Source organism: Spermophilus citellus (genome assembly GCF_964194105.1).
Source record: "Spermophilus citellus genome assembly, chromosome: 8".
Lineage (NCBI taxonomy): Eukaryota > Metazoa > Chordata > Mammalia > Rodentia > Sciuridae > Spermophilus > Spermophilus citellus.
In genome coordinates this window covers 148,928,927-148,954,998 of record NC_138189.1, presented here as the reverse complement: position 1 = coordinate 148,954,998, position 26,072 = coordinate 148,928,927, and positions in this window count along the sequence as shown.

Genomic DNA, 26,072 nt, shown 5'->3' with positions numbered 1-26,072 from the left:
TCCAAGAAGTCCTAGAACTGAGCTCTAGACCCATGGTTCTTGCCTCTTTCTGTGTAGTTTATACTAGCCACTCCCACAGAGAAGCAGAGCTCTGGATGTAAAAAGAAATCAAGCCATCATAAGGAGGAACGTCTGTGCTGTGGACAGTCTCTTGTGTTTATTATTATGATTTGGTCAATGATAAATGGAATAATTTGTTTCATCAACCCTTTATGTAATACCAATTTTGTCTAAGTCAGGAGTAGTACCATAAATGATGGATAACCTTGAAGCAGCCCTTGGCCTCAGGAAGTTTTCAGCCTAGAGGGAGGAACAGAAGAGTGTGTGATAGAGGAGTGACAGGTAGTAGAGCAGGGGATGGAGCCGGGAGTCAGACATGCAGAGGTGCTTGGAGGTCACTGGCTCACTCAACATCTATTGAGCGCTTGCTATCTAAAAGGCATTGTTATAGAACCAAATATTCTTAGTTCTTAATACAAAGTTCCTGTGTCCCGCCTATATTATTTCTGCTTGTAAGATACAGTCATGCGCACTTTCTTTTTATTATTATTATTACTAATATTGATAATAGAGCTTTATAGTTATCCCCAGTAGTTGGATTCATCCTGATAAAATCATACATGTGTAGAATTTGATTGCAGTTCATGGTCTCCCCTTCCCTCCCTCTCCTCTCTCCTCTTCTCCCTCTCCTCCCCTGTTCTCCTTCCTCTTCTCTCCTAGACTTCCATCTACTCATCTATTTATTTATATTTTATTGATTCTTTTTGCTTACACATAATGGTGAAATTCCCTGTGGTGTATTTATATGCACATAACAAGATTTTTAAAGAATTCTTTATTCTGCATGACCTTCCCTTTCCCACCCCTCCACTCTGCCTCTTGATCTTCTTCTTCTATACTGCTGATCTTCCATATATTTTCATGATAGCTTATCCTTCCCTCTTCCTTTCCTTTATTTTACTCTATTTTACACATATTAGAGAAAATTTTGATCCTTGAGTTTCAAAGTCTGGCTTATTTCATATAGCATGATGTTCTCCATTTCCATTCATTTACCAGCAAATGCCATAATGGAGTAGCACTCCATTGCATATATATATATCACAATATCTTGACCCATTCATCTATTGACAGGTCTTTGAGTTGGTTCCATAATTTAGCTATTGTGAATTGTCCTGCTATAAACATTGAAGAGGCTGTATCACAACAGTATGTTGAATTTAGCCGTTTGGGGAAAATAACGAGGAGTGGGATAGCTGGGTCATATGGTGGTTCCATCCCTAGTTTTATAAGGAATCTCCATATTGTTTTCCTGAGTGGTTGCACTAATTTGAAAGCCCACCAACTATGTACAAGTGTTCTTTTCTCCCCACAACCTCACCAGCATTTATTGTTGCTCATATTCTTGCTTGTGACTGGAGAGAGATGAAATCTTAGTGTACCTTTAATTTGCATTTTCCTCATTGCTAGAGATGTTGAACATTCTTTCAGATATTTATTTCCATTTGTGTTTCTTCTTTTGAGAGGTTTATGTTTAGTTCTTTTCCCTATTATTGATTGGGTTATTTGGTTTTTTGTTGGTAAGTTTTTTGAGTCCTTTAAATGTTCTGGATGTGAATCTCCTACCCATGGAGTGGCTGGCCAAGATTTTCTCCCATTCTGTAGGCTCTCTTTTCAAACTCTTGATCATTTCCTTTGCTGTGCAGAAGTTTTTAGTTTGATAAAATCTCACTTATTGATTCTTGGTTTTATTTCTTGAGCTTAGGAGTCTTGGTGAGGAAGTGGGTGCCAGCACCCATATGATAGAATATTGACCCTATGTTTTCTTCCAGAAATTGCGAAGTTTCTGGTCTAATTCCTAAGTCTTTGATTCACTTCAGTTTGAGTTTTGTGTAGGGTGAGATACAGAGGTCTAAGTTCATATTTTATATATATATATACTATCCAGTTTTCCCAACACCATTTGTTTAAAAGACTGTCTTTTCTCCAGAATCTATTTTTAGTTGATTCTTCAGTAAGATAAATAAGATTGTTAAACTCTTAGCCAAACTGACCAAAAGGAAGATAAGACCCAAATCAATTACATTAGAGATGAAAAGATGATATAACCACAGATCCTTCTGAAATCCAGAGAATCATCAGAGCTATTTTGAAAACTTACACTCCAATACACTGGAAAATATAGAAGACATTGACAAGTTTCTAGACATATGTGACCTTCCCAAATTGAACCAAGAAGACACAGAAAACCTAAACATACTGATATAAAGTAATGAAATTAAACACCAATTAAAAGCCTTCCTAAAACGAAAAGCCCAGGGCCAGATGGATTCTCAGCTGTTCTATCAGATATTTACAAAAGAACTAACACCATTCTTTCTAAATTAGTCCATGAAATTGAAAGCAAGGCAACAATTCCAAATACATTCTATGAAGACATAACATATAACATATAACATATAAGACATATAACCCTGATTCCAAAACCAGACAAAGACACATCAAGGAAAGAAAACTATAGAGCAATATTCCTGATGAATATAGATGCAGAAACTCTTAATAAAATATTAGCAAACCACATTTAAAAACATACTAAGATAATACACCATGATGAAATGGTTTTCATTCCAGGGATGCAAGGTTGGTTCAACATATGCAAATCAATAAATGTAATTTACCACTTAAAAACAGTTAAGAGCAAGAATTGTATGATCTTCTTAATAGATGCAGAAAAATCCTTTGATAAAAATCCAATGATCATTCATGTTAAAAACACTGGAGAGAAAAGGATTCCAACATGGCGGCGGGTGCAGAGAGATCAAGTCCCTGACCTCTTCAGCTGTGCAGGCATAGGGAGTCGTAAACAACCTAAATCTGTTTGCTCAGGATCACTAGGCAATGCTGAGCTGACGTGGATCTGGGGTGAACAGTCTGGGCCTCTCAGAACACACACTGAGCCCGGATCGGCTGAATTCAAGCTCCGGTTTGCCTGCTTCCCGCAGACAAACAGCTGTGACTCAGCACTAATCCATCCGGCTGAAACAACTGGTCAGCCCTTCTCATCCTACGGAGGTAAATGCCTACCGAGCCTTCATAGGTAGTGGCCACAGGTTTGAAACGGGGCTTAGGAGAGACAGTAAGGACCCACCCGTTGCATTGGTCGCCCGGCAAAGGGAAACGAACTGTCGCCATTTGCAAGAGACACCGCCATGGCAGAGAACTGACGTCATCAGACTGCGGCGGAGGAGATAACTTCATTGAAACCTGCGGCTACAGGTGTGTAATTCCCTAGCCTTCCCTCTCCACACATCGGGGAAACCTTAAGGGCCCCTCCCAGCTCTCCCGTAAGGGCCACTCCCAGCTCTCCCGTGAGCACGATAGCCAGACCGAGGGAATCAGAGGTGGCGCGGGACCCGGGCGCGGAACTACCGCTCCCACCAGTGCTGACAGCTGAGGTCTCTTGCACCAGCTACCGGGGGGCGTGGCTACCGGAGGGCAAGTAAAATTCGCTGAGGATTCTCAGCCCCAAGCTCTACAAACATAGGGTCTGAGGGAATGGCAAACTGGAAGAGTGTGCCCAGTCGTTCATGAAAATAGGGCTCCCGGGAGCAGCAGACCTGGCGTGTAGCCAGTATTGTGGTGAGCGGCACCCGTGAGAGGGGCCTGGCTAGAGGAAAAGTGGGAAGTGACTAGACACAAGAGGAGGCCCTAGGCACTCAGGATTGGAGACTCGCCCAGTCTGGGAGGAGCTGCTGCACAGTGATTGGTTCCCGCGTATTGACAGGAGAAACGTGGCCTGGTGGGCACACCGCCACCTACTGGAAGAGAAGTTAATCAAACTCTAAGACTGCATTTATTAGTATTTTTTTCTTTTTTCTTTTCTCTTTTTTTTTTGATTTGGGTTTTTCTTTCATTTTCATTTTTCTTTCTTGTTGTTTATTTAAATTTTTTTTTACAATTTTTTTTGAGGTGTTGCCCACATCTTTATTGTTGGGGAATAACTCCTCCCTCAATTTGTTGGCATATAAATTATATGAGAAACTATCCTGAAGGATTCCATCTTTTGGAATCATTTTCCCCCCTCACCTTCCTATTTACTTTTTTCGTCTTTGACAATTACCATCCTGTTATTTTTTTTTTATTATTATTGGTTGTTCACAACTTTACAAAGCTCTTGACATATCATACTTCATACATTAGATTGAAGTGGGTTATGAACCCCCAATTTTACCCATAATGCAGATTGCAGAATCACGTCGGTTACACATCCACAATTTTACATACTGCCCTATTAGTAATTGTTGTATTCTGCTACCTTTCCTATCCTCTACTATCCCCCCTCCCCTCCCCTCCCTTCTTCTCTCTCTACCCCATCTACTGTAATTCATTTCTCTCCTTGTTTATTTTCCCATTCCTCTCACAACCTCTTATATGTAATTTTGTTTAGCAATGAGGGTCTCCCTTCATTTCCATGCAATTTCCCTTTTCTCTCCCTTTCCCTCCCATCTCATGTCACTGATTAATGTTACTCTTTTCTTCCTACTCTTCCTCCCTGCTCTGTTCATATTTGCTCTCATTATATCAAAGAAGACATTTGGTATTTGTTTTTTAGGGATTGGCTAGCTTCACTAAGCATAATCTCCTCTAGTGCCATCCATTTCCCTGCAAATTCTATGATTTTGTCATTTTTTATTGCTGCATAGTACTCCATTGTGTATAGATGCCACATTTTTTTTTATCCATTCATCTATTGAAGGGCATCTGGGTTGGTTCCACAGTCTAGCTATTGTGAATTCTGCTGCTATGAACATCGATGTGGCAGTATCCCTGTAGCATGCTCTTTTAAGGTCTTCAGGGAATAGTCCGAGAAGGGCAATAGCAGGGTCAAATGGTGGTTCCATTCCCATCTTTCCCAGGAATCTCCAAACTGCTTTCCAAATTGGCCGCACCAATTTGCAGTCCCACCAGCAATGTACAGGTGTACCCTTTTCTCCACATCCTCGCCAGCACTTGTTGTTGTTTGACTTCATAGTGGCTGCCAATCTTACTGGAGTGAAATGGTATCTTAGGGTGGTTTTGATTTGCATTTTTCTGACTGCTAGAGATGGTGAATTTTTAATTTTTTTTCTCTAATTTTAATTTTAATTTTTTAAAATTATTTAAAAAAATTTTTTTTTCTTTTTTTATTTCCTATTTTTTTTTCTTTTGTCTTTTCATTTCGTTTCAATTATCTTATCCCCCCTTCCTTGAATTCTACCTGCTTACTCTCATTCTCTTTAGTGACTTCTTCCCTTCCCTTCTAATACCTTTCCTCCCAAGCATCAAATAAATTTATAGGACTAAACAGTAACTCAGCAGTCAAACAGAACAAGAAGTAACATGAGCAGCTTCAAAAAGCAAGGAAGAAAAGGAGTACAAACAATGCAGGACAGCCTAAATATTCAGGAGGACCTAGAGTCATCAGAAAAATGGTCATATAAAGAACTCAAGGAACACCTTAGACAGATGGAATGGAACCTTAAAGAGGATACAAGACAGCAAATTCAAGCAGCGAAAGAACACATTCAGAATGAATTACATAAACAGATAAAAGAAGAAGTTAAGCATCTTTATCAGGAGATAGAGATTATAAAAAATAATCAAACAATAATTCTAGAAATGAAGGAAATGATAAACCAAATTAAAAACTCAATTGAGAGTATCACTAACAGAGTGGAGCAAGTAGAAGCCAGAACGTCAGATAATGAAGACAAACTATATCATCATGAAAAGAGTCTAGCCAACTCAGAAAGGCTGGTAAAAAATCACGAGAAAAACATCCAAGAGTTATGGGATAACATAAAAAAAACAAACTTACGAGTCATCGGGATAGAAGAAGGTACAGAGATTCAAACCAAGGGAATGAGTAACCTGCTGAATGAAATAATTACAGAAAACTTTCCAGAAATAAAAAAGGAAACAGATATACAAATTGAAGATGCATACAGGACACCAAGCACACAAAATCACAGTAGACCAACGCCAAGACACATTGTTATGAAGATATCCAATATACAGAACAAAGAGAAAATATTAAAAGCTACAAGAGAAAGGAGACAGATTACATTCAGGGGTAAACCAATAAGGTTAACAACGGATTTTTCATCACAGACGCTGAAAGCAAGAAGGTCATGGAACAATGTATTTCAAACACTGAAAGACAATGGATGCCAACCAAGAATTCTGTATCCAGCAAAATTAAGCTTCAGGTATGACAACGAAATAAAAATCTTTCATGATAAACAAAAGCTAAAAGAATTTGCAGCCAGAAAACCAGCATTGCAAAGCATTTTGAGCAAAACACTACACGAGGAAGAAATGAAAAACAATAACCAAAACCATCAGTGGGAAGTGCCTTGGTAAAGACAGAGGGCGAGGGGAAAATAATCATGGAGAAACAAACTAAATTTTTTTAAAAAAGGATAAACAATCAAACATGGATGGAAGTACAAACCATATGTCAATAGTAACTCTGAATGTTAATGGCTTAAACTCTCCAATAAAACGACATAGGCTGGTATCATGGATTAAAAAAACACATCCAACAATATGCTGCCTCCAGGAGACACATCTGATTGGAAAAGACATAAACAGGCTGAAGGTGAAAGGATGGGAAAAAATATACCACGCACACGGTCCTCGTAAGCAAGCAGGGGTGGCCATCCTCATATCGAATAAAATCGACTTCAAGACTAAGTTAATCAAAAGGAATAAAGAAGGACATTATATACTGTTAAAAGGAACCATTCACCAACAAGACATAACAATTATCAATATTTATGCACCAAATAATGGTGCTGCGACATTCATAAAACAAATTCTCCTCAAGTTCAAGAATCAAATAGACCACAACACAATAATTATGGGTGACTTCAACACACCTCTCTCACCATTGGACAGATCCTCCAAACAAAAGTTGAATAAAGAAACTATAGAACTCAATACCACAATCAATAACCCAGACTTAACTGACATATATAGAATATATCAACCATCATCAAATGGATATACTTTTTTCTCAGCAGCACATGGATCCTTCTCAAAAATAGACCATATATTATGCCATAGGGCAACCCTCAGTAAATATAAAGGGGTGGAGATAATACCATGCATTTTACCTGATCATAATGGAATGAAACTGGAAATAAATGATAAAAGAAGGAAGGAAAAATCCTACATCACATGGAAAATGAACAATATGTTACTGAATGATCAATGGGTTACAGAAGACATAAAGGAGGAAATCAAAAAATTCTTAGAGATAAATGAAAATACAGACACAACATATCGGAATCTATGGGACACAATGAAAGCAGTTTTAAGAGGAAAATTCATCGCCTGGTGGTCATTCCTCAAAAAAAGAAAAAAACAACAAATAAATGAGCTCACACTCCAACTCAAAGCCCTAGAAAAGGAAGAGCAAAACAACAGCAAATGTAGCAGAAGGCAAGAAATAATTAAAATCAGAGCGGAAATCAATGAAATTGAAACAAAAGAAACTATTGAAAAAGTTAACAAAACTAAAAGTTGGTTCTTCGAAAAAATAAATAAGATCAACAGACCTTTAGCCATGCTAATGAAGAGAAGAAGAGAGAGAACTCAAATTACTAACATACGGGATGAAAAAGGCAATATCACAACAGATGCTACAGAAATACAGAAGACAATTAGAAATTATTTTGAAAACCTATATTCCAATAAAATAGAGGTTAGTGAAGACATCGATAAATTTCTTAAGTCATATGATTTGCCCAGACTGAGTCAGGAGGATACACACAATCTGAAAAGACCAATATCAATGGATGAAATTGAAGAAGCCATCAAAAGACTACCAACCAAGAAAAGCCCAGGACCGGATGGTATACAGCGGAGTTTTACAAAACCTTTAAAGAAGAATTAATACCAATACTTTTCAAGTTATTTCAGGAAATAGAAAAAGAGGGAGCTCTTCCGAATTCATTCTATGAGGCCAACATCACCCTGATTCCGAAACCAGACAAAGACACCTCAAAGAAAGAAAACTACAGACCAATATCTCTAATGAACCTAGATGCAAAAATCCTCAATAAAATTCTGGCGAATCGAATACAAAAAACACATCAAAAAAATTGTGCACCATAATCAAGTAGGATTCATCCCTGGGATGCAAGGATGGTTCAACATACGGAAATCAATAAATGTTATTCACCACATCAGTAGACTTAAAGATAAGAACCATATGATCATCTCGATAGATGCAGAGAAAGCATTCGACAAAGTACAGCATCCCTTTATGTTCAAAACATTAGAAAAACTAGGGATAACAGGAACTTACCTTGACATTGTAAAAGCTATCTATGCTAAGCCTCAGGCTAGCATCATTCTGAATGGACAAAAGTTGAAGGCATTCCCTCTAAAATCCGGAACAAGACAGGGATGCCCTCTATCTCCACTTCTATTCAATATAGTTCTCGAAACACTGGCCAGAGCAATTAGACAGACGAAAGAAATTAAAGGCATAAAAATTGGAAAAGAAGAACTTAAATTATCACTATTTGCAGATGACATGATTCTATACCTAGAAGACCCAAAAGGGTCTACAAAGAAACTACTAGAACTAATAAATGAATTCAGCAAAGTGGCAGGATATAAAATCAACACGCATAAATCAAAGGCATTTCTGTATATCAGCGACAAAACTTCTGAAATGGAAATGAGAAAAAACACTCCATTCACAATATCCTCAAAAAAAATAAAATACTTGGGAATCAACCTAACAAAAGAGATGAAAGATTTATACAATGAAAACTACAGAACCCTAAAGAGAGAAGTAGAAGAAGATCTTAGAAGATGGAAAAATATACCCTGTTCATGGATAGGCAGAACTAACATCATCAAAATGGCAATATTACCAAAAGTTCTCTAAGATTTAATGCAATGCCAATCAAAATCTCAACGGCATTTCTTGTAGAAATAGATAAAGCAATCATGAAATTCATATGGAAAAATAAAAGACCCAGAATAGCAAAAGCAATTCTAAGCAGGAAGTGTGAATCAGGCGGTATAGCGATACCAGATTTCAAACTATATTACAGAGCAATAGTGACAAAAACAGCATGGTACTGGTACCAGAACAGGCGGGTGGACCAATGGTACAGAATAGAGGACACAAAGACTAATCCACAAAGTTACAACTATCTTATATTTGATAAAGCGGCTAAAAGCATGCAATGGAGGAAGGATAGCATCTTCAACAAATGGTGTTGGGAAAACTGGAAATACATATGCAACAAAATGAAACTGAATCCCTTTCTCTCGCCATGCACAAAAGTTAACTCAAAATGGATCAAGGGGCTTGATATCAAATCAGAGACTCTGCGTCTGATAGAAGAAAAAGTTGGCTCCGATCTACATATTGTGGGGTCGGGCTCCAAATTCCTTAATAGGACACCCATAGCACAAGAGTTAACAACAAGAATCAACAAATGGGACTTACTTAAACTGAAAAGTTTTTTCTCAGCAAGAGAAACAATAAGAGAGGTAAATAGGGAGCCTCCATCCTGGGAACAAATTTTTACTCCTCACATTTCAGATAGAGCCCTAATATCCAGAGTATACAAAGAACTCAAAAAATTAGACAATAAGATAACAAATAACCCAATCAACAAATGGGCCAAGGACCTGAACAGACACTTCTCAGAGGAGGACATACAATCAATCAACAAGTACATGAAAAAATGCTCACCATCTCTAGCAGTCAGAGAAATGCAAATCAAAACCACCCTAAGATACCATCTCACTCCAGTAAGATTGGCAGCCACTATGAAGTCAAACAACAACAAGTGCTGGCGAGGATGTGGAGAAAAGGGTACACTTGTACATTGCTGGTGGGACTGCAAATTGGTGCGGCCAATTTGGAAAGCAGTTTGGAGATTCCTGGGAAAGATGGGAATGGAACCACCATTTGACCCTGCTATTGCCCTTCTCGGACTATTCCCTGAAGACCTTAAAAGAGCATGCTACAGGGATACTGCCACATCGATGTTCATAGCAGCAGAATTCACAATAGCTAGACTGTGGAACCAACCCAGATGCCCTTCAATAGATGAATGGATAAAAAAAAATGTGGCATCTATACACAATGGAGTACTATGCAGCAATAAAAAATGACAAAATCATGGAATTTTCAGGGAAATGGATGGCACTAGAGCAGATTATGCTTAGTGAAGCTAGCCAATCCCTAAAAAACAAATACCAAATGTCTTCTTTGATATTATGAGAGCAACTATGAACAGAGCAGGGGGGAAGAGTAGGAAGAAAAGAGTAACATTAAACAGAGACATGAGATGGGAAGGAAAGGAAGAGAAAAGGGAAATTGCATGGAAATGAAGGGAGACCCTCATTGTCATACAAAATTACATATAAGAGGTTGGGAGGGGAATGGGAAAATAAACAAGGTGAGAAATGAATTACAGTAGATGGGGTAGAGAGAGAAGATGGGAGGGGAGGGGAGGGGGGATAGTAGAGGATAGGAAAGGTAGCAGAATACAACAATTACTAATAGGGCATTATGTAAAATTGTGGATGTGTAACCGACGTGATTCTGCAATCTGCATTTGGGGTAAAATTGGGGGTTCATAACCCACTTTAATCTAATGTATGAAATATGATATGTCAAGAGCTTTGTAATGTTGTGAACAACCAATAAAAAAAAGAAAGAAAAGCAAAGCAGGAGGCTTTATGTGATCTGAAATTATACACAGAGCTGTAGAAACAAGAACATCGTGGTATAGGCACCAAAGTAGACATGACGACCAATGGAACAGAAAAGAAGACACAGAGAAAACAGTATTGTTCAATCTCCATGAGTTTATGTGGTTTCCATTATTTTTATTGCTGTTGATTTCTGGTTTTATTCCATTATATTATGATATGAATCCTGGGATTATATTGATTTTTTTGTATTTGCTAAAATTTACTGTGTGCTTTAGAATATTGTCGATTTTGGAAAAAGATCCATGAGCTGCTAAAATGAAGATAAATTCAACTGTTTAGGGGTGAAATTTTCTGCAGATTTCTGTTGGGTCCATTGATTTATAGTATTATTTAGGTTGGAAATATCTTTATTAGTTTTATCTTTTAATGACCTGTCTATTGGTGATAAGAGTGTGTTGAAATCACCCAGTATTATTGTGTTGGGGTCTATCTGAAATTGAATGCCATGAAGTGCTTTTATGTAATTGGGTGTGCTGACATCTGGGGCATAAATATCCACTATCGCTGTATCTTCTCATTGAATTGTTATCTTTACCAGTATGTAGTGGCCTTCTTTGTATCTTATGATTAATTTTTGCTTGAAATTTGTTTTGTCACATCTGAGAATAGCTATTCCTGCTTGTTTTCAGAGTCTGTTTGTGTAGAATATATTTTTCCATCCTTTTGTCTTCAGTCTGTAGGTGTCTTTGCCTATGAGTCTCTTGTAAACAGTGTGTACTTGGATCTGGGTTTTGATCCATTCTGCTAATCTGTCTTTTAATAAGAGAGTTAAGACCATTAACATTGAGAGTTAGTATAGATATGTTATAGTTTGGATGTGAGGTGTCCCCCAAAAGCTCATCTGCGAGACAATGCAAGAAGGCTTAGAGGTAAAATGATTGGGTTATTAGAGCCTTAACCCAATCCATAAATTAATCCCTTGATAAGGATTAACTAAGTGGTAATTGAAGGTAGATAGGGTGTGGCTGGAAGAGTGGGTCACTGAGGGCATGCCTTTGAGGTAGATAATTTGTATCTGAGGGTTCTCTCGTTCTCTCTCTCTCTCTCTCTCTCTCTCTCCCCCCCCCCTTCTGGCTGTGATGTCTTGAGCCATTTCCCTCCACCACACCCTTCAGCCATGATATTCTGCCTCTCCTTGGACCCTAAGGAATGTAGCCAGCTGTCTATGGACTGAGACCTCTGAAACTGTGAGTTCCCAAATAAACTTTTCCTCCTTTAATTATTTTTGTCATGTCTTTTGGTTATAGTGACAAAAAAAATCAAATCAAACTAAATAAACAAAAACCTGACTAAAACAGTATGCGTTTATAATCTCCTTCCATTTTGATTTTTTGCTGTATTTAATACTGTCTTACATCTCATTTAGCAGATTTCTCTTCAATTGATCTTCTATTTAGGAGTCTGGGGATTTGTTTTTGAGTTTCTCTCTGTGCAGTTTATCTTTAAGTATTCTTTGTAGTGTTGGCTTGGTGATCATGAATTGTTATTGTTTATTCTTTTCATAGAAAGTTTTTATTTGTCCCTCAATTTTCAAACAGACCTTTGCTAGGTATAGTAGGTAACCCTGGCTGGAAGTTGTTTTCATTTAGAGATTGGAATATTTCATCCATGACCTTTCTTGATTTTAGGGTCTCCGCTGAGAAACCAGAGTGAGCCTTATTTGTTTGTCTCTAAATATGACCTGATGTTTCTCTCTTGCAACTTTTAAAATTCTTACTTTTTATGTGAGGTATTTAGATTATGATGTGTCTTGGAGAATTTCTCATTTGATGAATCTATTTGGGGTTCTGTATGTGTCCTATGTGTTGATGTCTATCTCATTTCTGATACTTGAAAAGTTTTCTGTAACTATCTCATTGAAAATGTGCTTAATGTCATTAGTTTGTATCTCCTTGTTCTCATCTATCCCAATGGTTCTCAGTTCTGGTCTCTTGATATTGTCTTAGAGTTCTTGTATATTCTGATTATATTCTATAATTTCTTCCCTTTATTGCAGTCTGTGTATTCAAGTTCATATAGCCTCTCTTCCAGCCTGAAATTCTATCTTCAAGGGCTAAAGTTCTGTTTTCTATGCAATCTAATCTCTTAGTGATGCTTTCATATAAATTTTTAATTTGATTGACTGTGTCTTTCATTTCTAGGAGTTCAGATTGGTTTCTTTTCACTGTTTCTATTTCTTTATTAAAGTTTTCTTTCATTTCCTGTATTTGCTTTCTTTATTCATCCCTTAGATCTTATTTTAGTTCATTGAACATTTTAATAATAACTTTTTTATAAACTTTCTCTGGGATTTTGTCCACTTCAATATCAGTGGGATCCTTTGTTGGGGGATTGTGAGTTTTGGAGGGAGTTTTGTTTGCCTGTTTCCTCATGTTTTCAGAGGTCTTGGACTTGCACACCAATTGAGATGGATTGCCCTTCCTCTTTTTTACATGGGTCCTTTTGTGCGTACTTATCTTATTTGTTCTGGGATTTCTCTCTAATATGAGTAGATGTCAAGAGGTAGGACCTAAGGTTCCTATCTGATTGTTCTTTCTTGGATCCTCATTATTGGTTTGGGGTTTTTGTCTCCTCAATTCTTTGAGTTGGAATAATGTTAAGGCTTGGGTGGGACTAAATTGTGTTGCTTGGTTGAGATGTATTCTCAACAGCAGGATCTTTACTCTGTGATCTTAAAGTATCCCAATCTCTTTCCAGCTCCTCTTATAGGGAGAAGGGAGCCAGGAGTGGCACTAATGTCAACAACAGATGTACAATCTTAAGATAAATGCCAGTATTTACTTTGACATCTATAACACTAATTGCTACCTTGTAGGAATGGTGGGGTCATCATTTAATAGCAGTACCAACAATAAAAAACTGTGATCTACATCAGGCATTTGATAGTAAGTATCTACTATGTTGTCCACCCTATTACTAATCACAACTTGAATGGGTAGGAATTACATAATCCATATAATTTCTATTAATTACGGGGATTACCCTTTTTTTTCAGTAAGAGAAAATAGGGTGGAAAGGCAAGAGAAAGTTTAAAATGTTTGAAAAGGAGGAGAAGCAGAAGATAGGGAACCAGTGTCGCTTGTAAAGAAGAAGGGATAATAAGTTAACTGAAAGTAATGCAAAAAAGAAAGAGAGGAGGAGGGAACAAGAAATGCTGCAGGGGAAAGAGAGCAAAGGAGAGTGAGGAGGGCCCAGAACCTAGGTAGGAACAAACCAGCAAATGTAAGATTGAAAAGGCTGGAACCCTCATATCATTATATAGCATGTAAGTCTAATCTAGTCTAAATAATGAACACCTGCAGGAGACAGCTATTAATGTGTAAATAAAGTTATATGGCTCCATATACCTATCCCCACAGTGAGAACATACACAACCACACACACACAGAGCATCATGAATAATGAAAAAAAAAGTGAAAAAAATGCAATGCAATGTTTGAAAAAAATTAAAATTTTCAAAAAGCTAAAAACTAGGAATGTGGAGGGAAAAATAGAGAAAAAGAAAAAAAAGAAAACTCATAATGAGAGATGGACGACTTGTTTCTGCGTGGTGGTCAAGTCTGTTGGTGGGGATGGATTTTCGGTCTTTTTTTTTTTTTTTTTTTTGGCTCTGTATTTTTGGCCTCCCTCCTGGTGTTCCTCACCTGGCTGCCAGCTGGGAAGTAGCTCAGCTTCCAACCTCCCGGAGTAGGTGGGTAGACTGGGGCGTGCTCATGTGTTTAGTAATCCTGGGGGTGAGGGGGATGCCGAGTTCTAGACTGGGGCTTCCAGTGGTTGGGTTTGGACTTGGGTGGGTTTGGAGCTCTGTTGGTGGGTATTTGAGATTCCGTCCACTCCCCCTATTGGTGTGGCACTTCCTGCCTGCTGGGCTTCTGGATCTCTGAAACCCCATCAGGAAAACCCACTTTCAGGGCCTAGGGACTGAGCCTTCACAGGCTTCGCCTTCACCGTGATGGGTGTGACCACAGGTGTCCGCCCTGGAGTAGAGGTCCAGCCCTGGACAGCAGGTGCCCTCCCTGGAGAGCAGGTGTCTGTCCTGGAGAGCAGGTTCTGGTGAGCAGGTGCCCGACCTGGAGTGCAGATCCCGCGCTGAAGAGCAGGGGCCCTCCCTAGACAGCAGGTGCCACGCTGGAGTGCATGCAGGTGTCCACCCTGGAGAGCAGGTGCCCTCCCTGGACAGCAGGTGTCCGCCCTGGTCAGCAGGTGCCCGCCCTGGTCAGCAGGTGCCCGCCCTGGTCAGCAGGTGCACTGCCAGGTGCCTGGCGCAGCGGGCGTCTTCCAGCTCTCAGGGGCCCGCCACGTGGGGTTCTTCGCCCGGGGTCCTGAGGCTGGTCCAGGGAGGGCGCTCTCTGTGCCTGGTTCCATCTGTGGTTCGGGCGCACCCTGGGAATATTGGTAATACTGGGATACTGCTGGTAGCCTCCTCTGGGCTCCCAGGCCCCACCCCACCCCGCCTCTGTCCACAGTGCAGCGTTGCGGGGGCACTTCCCGCCCAGGGGCGACCCAGGACTGGGCCCTGCGTGGGGCTGGGGGGCTGGCCCCGCGGCTCTGCCTTTCCCCAACTCCGTCCATGGACCACCCTTCCCTGGTTGGCCGCTTGTCCCCAGGGCGGTGGCTCACCCGCCGCCCGCGTTCTCCCGACCGTCCTGGGAGCTGGGCGGGAGGGTTCCCCTTCTGGTGCTCAACGTGCCCTCTCCCTGCAGCTCTGGGACCCCCGACGGCTCAGCGTCAAGTCTCAGGGAGCTTCGCCACTCACCTCGCAGAGCTCTCAGCTTCTGGATGCAGCGCAAGGAGCTGCAGGCCCTTCCCTTCTCTGCTCCTCCAAGTTCCCCCATCTCACTTGCTTTTTAAATGTAATTCCTTATAGTCTTTTTACATATATATATATATATATATATATATATATATGTTCCATGAATTTTGAAATACTATTTTAAGATATTTTATGTGTTTATAATTGTAACACCATAAATATTTGCAAAATACAGGAAAAAAATACTATGATTTCACCACAGACACATACAACCTCTGTAAACAATTTGCAGCATTACATGCAAACATACAAGCAAGCACATGCATGCCGCAGTCTGGCTGGGCACAAAGCAGGAACAAACTTTATTTTTGAAACTGCCGCCAATGCCCCTTACGCTTGGGGGTGGGGGGTGGGGTGGGGGACTGCCAACCGCTGCCCTTCTCCCGGACCCAACAGGAATTCCCTCCTACCACACTTCCCCAACCAATGGGAACTCTCCAGGAGTCCCTTAGCAGGCCGAGGTGGATAGCAGGGGTCTAATATCCATAAGAATGCAGATCTTAACATAATCATATCATCTCAATGGCTTGCTGGCCTCACCTTTCAACAAAAAATGCCATGCATCATACTACTTGGCTATGGCTCTTAGCACATGCACACATCTGCATGCACATATGCACGCATACAGCTTGAACATTGTGTGGGGTAATACAGAGCATGTAGTTTTTATTGCACATTTTTCACTTAAAAATGAAATATGAACTATCCTAAAAGAGTACGCACAACCTTTCTGTGTGTAATAACATAATCCATTTAAGGGCATTTTAAATTCTAATAAAGAAGGATATGCTTAAGTAATTATCAGTAATGACTAAACTTTTGTGAATATTAAAGTAGAAAACATTTGTACAAATAAATTGGTCTGAGAACTACTTGTTTTCACTTATAATAAAGAATCACTATAAATCTGAGACATATTTTTCTTTCTTAAAAGGGCATCAAGCAGGTTTTATTCTCATGCCTTAATTTATGGTAGAAATGTGGCATAGAAAAATTAGACATTTTTAATAACAACTTTACGCATTTTTTGTCAGAGCATTTAAAAATCAACTGGATTAATGGAAACTAAAATGTCCTTGATCCAGCAGGATACTTTAAAAATTCACAACAGTCATGATTAGAACCTCAATTTTCCTGTTACGAAAGCAATACATGCTTCTTAAAGAGAATTGGGAAAATGTAAGTATAGAGAGGAAAATCAGTGGTAGTGTTAGCAACCCAGGAGACTGAGGCTGGACATTAGAGGAGGACCAAGTATCTCACCAGGAGGCAGATGGCTCTGGCACACCCAGGGATTCTCTGAGCTGAGCCCCCAGAAAGTAAAAGCTAGACTCCAAATTGAGTTCAACAGAAATGGAATTACTAAAAACATGTTCACACAAGATAAAATGAGCATGCTTTAGTGATGAAGTACGTAAGGCATGATCTGCAGACACTAGTAAATGTGCTTGCTGGACGATGAATCTCTGTAAAAGAAAATTGGTTGCATCAAATTGGTTCATTTATTGGTTTGTTCTGTTTTTCTTAATGGGGTCTTGTTACTTTTCCCAGGTTGATCTCAAGTTCCTATGCTGAAGTCACCCTTCCTCCTGAGTAGCTGGAGCTATAAGTGCCTGCTACTATACCCTACTGAATAATCTAAAAGTCATGTGTTTTTTTGAATTCTAACAGATTTACCTTCCTAATTATGCTTAAGGTAATCTGTCATTTCATTTCCTAATCCCACACTGATTTAAAAAAAAAAAAAAGAACTAGAAGATCAAAAATGGATTGGAATAATCCATGAATAGAAACCCATAGAACCATGATATTCTAAGCTTACTGACTTAAAAGAGATGTAAACATTCCTTTGTATTTTTCTCATCTTATAGCTTGGTAATATTGCATTACAATACAATTGAAAAATTCATTTTTACATTTCTATATTTTTTCCTTATTTTATGTATTTTTTCCCTTGCTTCTATCTTCTTTCTCCCCATACAATCTGCCTCCCCTTTACCTAGACACTATCCATCATTAGATTGTCACTTCTCTGGAAAGCATAGACTCGCAAAGGGGGGAGTCGCAAAGAGCTGTCATCTCCATTTTCTCAGATGACAACACAGAGCTGATAAGTGTCAAAGTCAGAACTCAGTACTCAAGATGACAATTTCTTGCAGTTATACAGCACTTTATACTTTTAAAGATTATATATATATATATATAATGATATATATATATATATAGTTTAAATTTATATAACTTTGTTAGATTCTTCTTTGATCTGAAAAGTGAGTTTCCAAAGGCTGGGGAGGAATATATTAAGATCATACTCAAGAGATTTTGATAAAAAATTCACATGGAAGGACAAAAACTAAGAGTAAAAATGCTAAGAAAATATTTGTTTTCTTAGATTTTTGTTAAAACATGGGTCTTACAATGTCACCTGTTTGCAAAATTGCTTACATTTTGTGTATTGTAGCCTAAAATCAAGAAAATATGTAACCATAGGTCTGGTCTAAAATAAATCTGTGCAAAAGAAATTGAAGCTACAACGGAGGTGCTAGAGAGTGAAATTGAACAAATTATGTTATGCATGTACAAATATGCCACCAAGAAACTCATCATCCTTTAGAACTAATAAGTACCAATTAAGATTTGTGCAAAAAAGAAATCGAAGCTAAAAAAAAATCCTTCTTCTCCTTTCCATTATCTCTCTAGCAGAAGTTTATGAGGATTTTCACTTAGTCTCAAATTATTTGAGCATATTTTGCAGAGGCATGCACAATATTTTGATAATTGTAATACCCAGCCAAAACTTCAAGAATGTGCCTAATGAAAAAGTGAACACATAAACTAAATTGTACAAAGAGCAAAATAACAAGTAAGCACCGTAGAAAAGAGTGGGAATAGAAGTAAAAGCAGAATATGTTCTGATATTATAAAATAACAATTAGGGAACGCAAAATTGAACTCAGCAGTACTGCTTCTTCATTATTTATTTTTCTGTTTTTAAATTCCATGTACATTTGAAAGGTTAAAGTTCAATAAAATAAGTCTAAAGTAATGTCAGTTTTTTCCTATGCCAGAAATTACAAAACCTTGATCTTTTGCATTATATGTTGAGAGATTGTAAGAGAATTTGTCACATTTAAGATTATTTTAAAATTGGCTTCCACTGTAACTTCAGTGTATATTAGGTCTCTTGCACCTTGTGACCCACTCATTTATTTTCATGTTGTTTGGTTTTTGAGTGTTCTTTTATATGCTGAGATGCTTCAGAAAATTAAATATTTATACTTAATTTCTTAAGCATATGAACAAACTGTATAACATATGAACAACTGCATATAAAAACAGTGAACAAATGTGTTTGAAAAAGAGTAATGAATGCCCCCTAGTGTTTTTTGCTAGAATATCTGTTTTTATAATAAACTATATATTTAAAAGATATTTTGTAACTATTTACAATGTGAATTCATGAACAACAGAATCTGAATGTGTGAAATGTTTTACATGTTACCAAACATGAGAGTAGCAAGACAGGCCCTATTTAGATAGTAGATATTCTTGTAATGTATACCCAGTGGTGATAGAAATCAGCACTCTTCTGAGTTTTCAGGTGTGGAATGCATGTCTTACCTCCTTTCTAGTGCTACCTTCCTACCTAACTCTAAACTAAAATGCTTCCAGAAGTCATTCTTAAAGTAGGCATACCCAGGTAGTTTGTCTCCAAGACCATGCCTCTTTCCTCCCCGTGGGTATGTATAGACAGAGCTTCTGTCTGCAAGAGAAAACACTACTTCTGTGTGGCCCTCTATGCTCTCTATTGGGCCCCCACTCCCCTGTTGATATTGGCCATAGTGAAAAAAGAAAGCAGTAAAGAACACAGGTCACCTGGACATGCCAAACCTGCAACAGACCTGCGTGTTCTGCCTTAACTTTAAATGGTAGCAGTCGCTCTACACATTTATAACACGTAGAATAAAAACGCCCCTGCCTTAGTGGTCAAGAGCCAGTGCCTGGTCTACCTAATACAGCACTTACGTAGAAGGAACAATAACACCTAAGAGCATGTTGGTGGACATCTGAACTTGTCATGAATGACCGCATGTCATCTCAGAAACTAAGGAGAACAACTGTCACAGACAAAAGAGCCTTGGAATGTAGTTGAGTTGAATACATCACACAGGGAGTATGATTTTCGTTCCCCCTGATCAGCATCCCTGTGCCTTCTTTTGAGGGATGGCCCTTCTACTACTGTGTGGGATTGGTATTGCATGGAAGGCATTTTACCCTCTCAGGGCCGAAAGATAGGCACAGAATGTAACCATGGCCAGAGTTTGATTTAAGGAACATGAATCTTGGGCAAAATGAAGGGAGGTAGAAAAGTTGCTCCTTCGAGCCCCAGAGCTGCCTGTCCTGCCCTTCCCAAGACAACTTCCCCTTAGAATCTCTGAGACACCAGTATCTTATTTTTTCCTCTTTTTGCTTAAGTTAACCAAAATAAGGATAATTAAAGTACTTCATAACACTATTACACTTATCACAGTTACACTTGCATAAAACACGAGGAATAATGTTGAACAGCACAATTATTCTCTGTTTTATTTATAAATGAATAATTTATGGACAATATTTTGTTATTCTACAACAATATTGTCAGCTCTAGTTTTAATATAGAATTCTGGAGATAAGTTAAATTATTAGCAGTCTTTGAAAAAAAAACAACCTACAAGAGAGCACAAAAAAGCATTAGAGCAAAAATACTATCCATTGCTCCTGTTTACAGATAAACAAAGCTGTTTCCATTCATTCTTCCCTGTGTCAGGTAGCAAACACAGCCCTCCTCTACCACCACCACAAACTTAAAGGAAGAGAATGACTTTTCTCCAGATCTTTCATTTGACTTAAATTTATAATTATTCTTGTTTTCATTTTTAACTTTTTAAAAGGTAATTAAATGACATAATGTTATTCTCTTTTTTTTTTAAAGAGAGAGGGAGAGAGGGAGAGAGAGAGAGAGAGAGAGAATTTTTAATATTTATTTTTTAGTTCTCGGCGGACACAACATCTTTGTTGGTATGTGGTGCTGAGGATTGAACCCGGGCCGCACGCATGCCAGATGAGCGCGCTACCGCTTGAGCCACATCCCCAGCCCCATGTTATTCTCTATTATTAAATAATCCATATATCTTATATGCAGAAGCAAAGTAAGTTCTCTTTAAAACCATATTGTCTCTTTAAATAGTTGTTTCAGAAGTTTTTGTTTCAAAAAAATTTTATTAGCATGTACTAGAAAATTCAAAATTCCTATAAAAGATTAAAACAACTATTGATCTTTTGTTGCAGATATTTTTGTTACAAATACACTTAAACAATGATAATGTAAACTTAGAATGCAATTTGCTTCAGTTTACTGAGTGTTCCTTTGTGGATCACTTAATCTGAGCTGTGTGACTGTGTGAAAGAGTCAGAGATTTATATCTCCATCTTACAGATCAGGAAACTGAGCTAAAAGAGCAATTGACCTACCCAAGGTCTTCAAGGTCTAGTAAGCCAGTACTCAAACACAGGACTCTGTGTCCTGAGCTCTGGTTCTTTCCACTCTATCACTCTGTGAAGTTTTATTTTCCTAGAGTTGTGTAAGTATCAGTGAAATGGAAGCAAATCAAGAGCACTAGACCCTAGGGCCAGGTCCAGAAGTTGTGTTATTGGTGCTCTTGGACTCCAGCAAGGAACTGCAGTGTCTTTTACGCTATACCACTGATTATCCTCTAGGATATTCCAATAATGCAGATCCCATGTCAGATCCCAATAAGATGCTCCTACATAAGGAGTCCAACCTGTGGCTACAGAGTCTCACAGGGTCAAGTGGTCTCCCAGGACACCTGCCCTTTTCCACAGCAGGTGCTGTCAACAAAGCAGAAGATACTTGAGGATAAGATGTCATGATCTTATTCAGTGCATAAGAACCCTTTCGTAAGGGCTGGGGTTGTGGCTCAGAGGTTAAGCTCTCACCTCGCATGTGTGAGACATTGGGTTCGATCCTCAGCACCACATATAAATAAAACAAAGATATGTGTCCACCCATAACTAAAAATAAATAAATATTAAAAAAAAAGAGAACCCATTAGTGCTAAGAGCCACAGCCAAGTAATATGATGCATGGCACTTTTGGTTGTAAGGTGATGCCAGCTAGCCATTGAGATGATATGATTATGTTAAGATTTGCATTCATATGGATATTGGACTCCTGCTGTTCACCTCAGCCTGCTACGGGACTCCTGGAGAGTTCCCATTGGTTGGGGAAGTACAGTAGGAGGGAATTCCGGGGCAGGAAGTTGTTCTGGGGTTCCAGTAGAACACCACCGTGTGGGTGGACCGGCTTCTTCCTGGACGTGTACAGGGTATTGGCGGCATTTTCAAAAATAAAGTTTTGTTCCTGCTTGAGTGGCTCGTGATTCTGTGCCCAGCCAGACTGCGGCAATTGGTGGCCCATGCGGGGGACGCCTGAAGCTTGGAGGTGAGTAAAATTGCTCGCTCCTGAGGGAAGGCGACAGAATGGGTGACCATTTCAAAAAACAATGTGTTCTTGTTTTGATTTATTTTGTTTTTGTTTCAAGCTCCCTAGCCCTAGAATTTTCTCAGGCAAACTGGGAAAAATGGTTGGCTCAAGGTTTGAAGTTATTCGGCCCTGAGAAAGAGAAAATCGATACAACCATTCTCTGTTCCGTTTTTGTTTCGTTCTGTTTTGGCTTTGTTTTATGCTATCTTATTGGGTTGCGTTACCTTTATAGTAGATTAGAATTAAATTGTTAGAGGTCCAGACTATGGTAGAAAACATGTTAGGTCAAGCAAAAGAGAAGGTCTCTCGAGCTAGTCAGAGGAAAATTTGAAGAAAGAAAGCTTAGAGGAAAAACAGCCATCAGGTGGAGAATTACAACAGGAGGCTGCTACTAACTCCATTCTATCACCAGAGGGCATAATTCAACCAACAGCTCCATCTACAGCTGAGCGGCCCTCAACTCCCGTAGTTGATGGACGGAATCCTAAGGCAGGACCCCAAAGATTAGCATGCCCTGTACTTGAGCAGGCAGGAGGGCAACGAATTCACTGTGCTTTAGATTTCAAAACAGTAAAGCAATTAAAGGAGGCTATAACAACCTATGGTCCGCAAGCACCCTTTACCATAAGTATGGTCGAATCTATTACCAACTTGGACATGACACCAGCAGATTGGGCTAACGTGTCGATCTGTGCTAAATGGAGGACAATATTTGTTATGGAAGGTTGCCAATGAGGAATTTTGCATGGAGACAGCTAGGTGAAATGCAGCAGCCAGTTACCCTCAAAGAAATCTAGATATGTTATTAGGAAAGGGACCTTATGAGGGTCAAAGACAACAAATTGAATATGACCCTGGCGTATACGCACAAATTGCTGTAGATGCAGTTAGGGCATGGAAAACTTTACAGGGGCATGGAGATTTACAAGGTCAATTATCTAAGGTAATACAAGGAACTAATGAACCTTATGCTGAATTTGTAGATAGGCTTATTCAGACAGCTTCTAGAATATTTGGAGATACAGAACAGGCAATGCCATTTATAAAACAACTGGCTTATGACCAAGCAAATCATTGTTGCAGAGAGGTCATTAGACCATGGAGACATGAAGATTTAAACACACATATTAAATTATGTAGAGACATTAATGAACAAGGGCAAGTCTTAGCAGCAGTACAACAGGCTTTAGATGCCAGGCCAAAAACATGCTATAATTGTAATCAAACAGGACATTTTAAAAGGAGTTGCCCCATAGGAGGAGGGTTTAACAAAGCTAGTTATCAAAGGAATAGAATACCAGGTATTTGCCCACAATGCCATAGAGGGAGACATTGGGCTAATGAATGCTGTTCTCAAACCACCATAGAGGGTATTCCGTTATCAAAAAATGGACAAGGACCAAGTGTTTACCCACGATATCGTGGAGAAAGGCATCAGGCTCCATTGCCAAAAAACGGACTGGAGGGCCCAATGCCCCGGGGCCCAAAACCACAAATATACGGGGCAATGGAGGAACCCAGCAGCACCATCAAGGTAGTGCCCAGGACGCATTATCCATTAAATCCCTCATCAGACAAACTAGAGGGAGCGCAGGGTTGGACATCTGCGCCTCTGCCAGAGCAGTACTAACTCCAGAGATGGGAGTTCAAATCATTCCCACAGGAGTAAAAGGACCTCTTCCACAAGGAACAGTAGGCTTATTATTGGGATGCAGCTCTTCTACTCTAAAAGGACTTATGATAAGTCCTGGGGTAGTTGATCCCGATTATGAGGGTGAAATAAAAATTATAGCTAGTTCTCTAAGAGGTATATCAGTAATTTCACCAGGAGATAGAATAGCACAGTTATTAATAATACCCAGCCTGCATGATAAATTTTCCAGTTGTAATGTAGAAAGAGGTTCCAAGGGATTAGGCTCCACAGGTGTAGATTGGGCTATGCTGTCTTTAAATTTAGATCCTTGCCCCATGCTAAAATTAAATATTCAAGGACATGACTTTAATGGGCTACTGGACACAGGTGCTGACCTTAGCATCATATCTCATCAAGAATGGCCAAGACATTGGCCATTACAACAAGCCACTCAAACACTTCGAGGCCTAGGAGTGGCAACTAATCCCCATAGAAGTGCAATGGTATTAGATTGGAAGGATCCTGAAGGATGTGAAGGAACTATACAACCCTATGTATTGGACCATCTTCCTATAAATTTATGGGGACAAGATGTCCTAGATCAATTAGGATTGACATTAACAAATAACATCAATCCTAACGCGCCCACTACTAGGGCTAGACAAGGCTTTAGGAAAGAAAAAAGATTAAGAGAACAAGAACAAGGTATGACAGCACCAATTCAAATAGATCAAGAAATAAATAGACATGGATTGGGTTTTCAGAAAGGGCCACTGAGACAATCAAACTTACTTGGAAATCAGAAAGACCAGTGTGGGTTCCTCAGTGGCCCCTGACTAAAGAAAAGATACAAGTAGCCCATGACCTGGTCAAACAACAATTAGCGGAGGGACATATACAACCTTCCGTATCTCCCCATAATACTCCCATTTTTGTCATTAAAAAGAAATCTGGTAAATGGAGATTATTGCAAGATTTAAGAGCCATTAATAATGAGATGGTTATTATGGGGCCTGCTCAATCAGGGATTCCCCAATTGTCTGCTTTACCAAAAACCTGGTATGTTTCAGCTATAGATATTAAAGATTGTTTTTTTTTTTTTCAATTCCAATTCATCCCAAGGATAGTCCACATTTTGCATTTACTATCCCTGCACTAAATCATGAAGGTCCTGATCAGAGATATGAATGGAAAGTACTCCCTCAAGGGATGGCTAATAGTCCAACTATGTGTCAAATTTATGTTAACAAAGCAATCCAGCCACTTAGAAATCAAAATCCTGAACTACAAATATTTCACTATATGGATGATGTATTATTAGCACATAAAGATAAAAACACATTGCTAGAATGTTATGCCACACTTACACATTTATTAAAAAATTATAATCTAGAGACAGCAATAGATAAAGTACAATTAAATCTTCCAATTAATTATTTAGTAGTTCTATTATCCTCAACCATGGTCCGTCCACCAAAAATTCAAATACGAGTAGATCAACTCAAATCACTTAACGACTTTCAAAAGTTATTGGGAGACATAAATTGGATAAGGTCTTATCTAGGCATACCAACAGGAGAGTTGGGACCTTTATTTGATATTCTAAAAGGTCCATCAGATCCAAATTCACCCCGCATGTTAATGCCTGAAGCAAGAAAAGCATTAAAAATCATTGAGACATATATGGAAAATATGCATTTGGATAGAATTGATATAAGTTTGCCTTTATTATTTATTGTACTACCAACAAAAAATATTCCTACAGGAGTATTTTGGCAAGAAGGTCCATTATTGTGGATACATTTATCTTTTTCTTCTAACACTATTCTTACTAGATATCCTGAGGCTGTAGGACAATTAATACTCAAAGGAATAAAAGCAGCAAAGGGAGTGTTTAGGATTTCTCCCAATAAAATTATTACTCCATATACTATGGATCAAATTGATGAGTTAGCTAATGAGTTAAATACTTGGGCAATAATCATGTGTAAATCTAGTGTTTCATTTGGTAATCACTTACCATCTAATCCTTTGTTGTCTTTTTGGTCTAAGCATCCTGTAGTTTTTCCAAAAATGACAAGAAAAACCCCTATCATGAATGCTCCAAATATATTCACTGATGGGTCAAACAATGGTACAGCAGCAGTAGTTACTCCTGATCAAACTTTTACATTTTTAGTACCCAAGCAATCAGCTCAAAAGGTAGAGCTTAATGCAGTATTACAAGCTTTTATGATGTTTAAAGATTCTGTATTTAATTTATTTTCTGACAGTCGGTATATAGT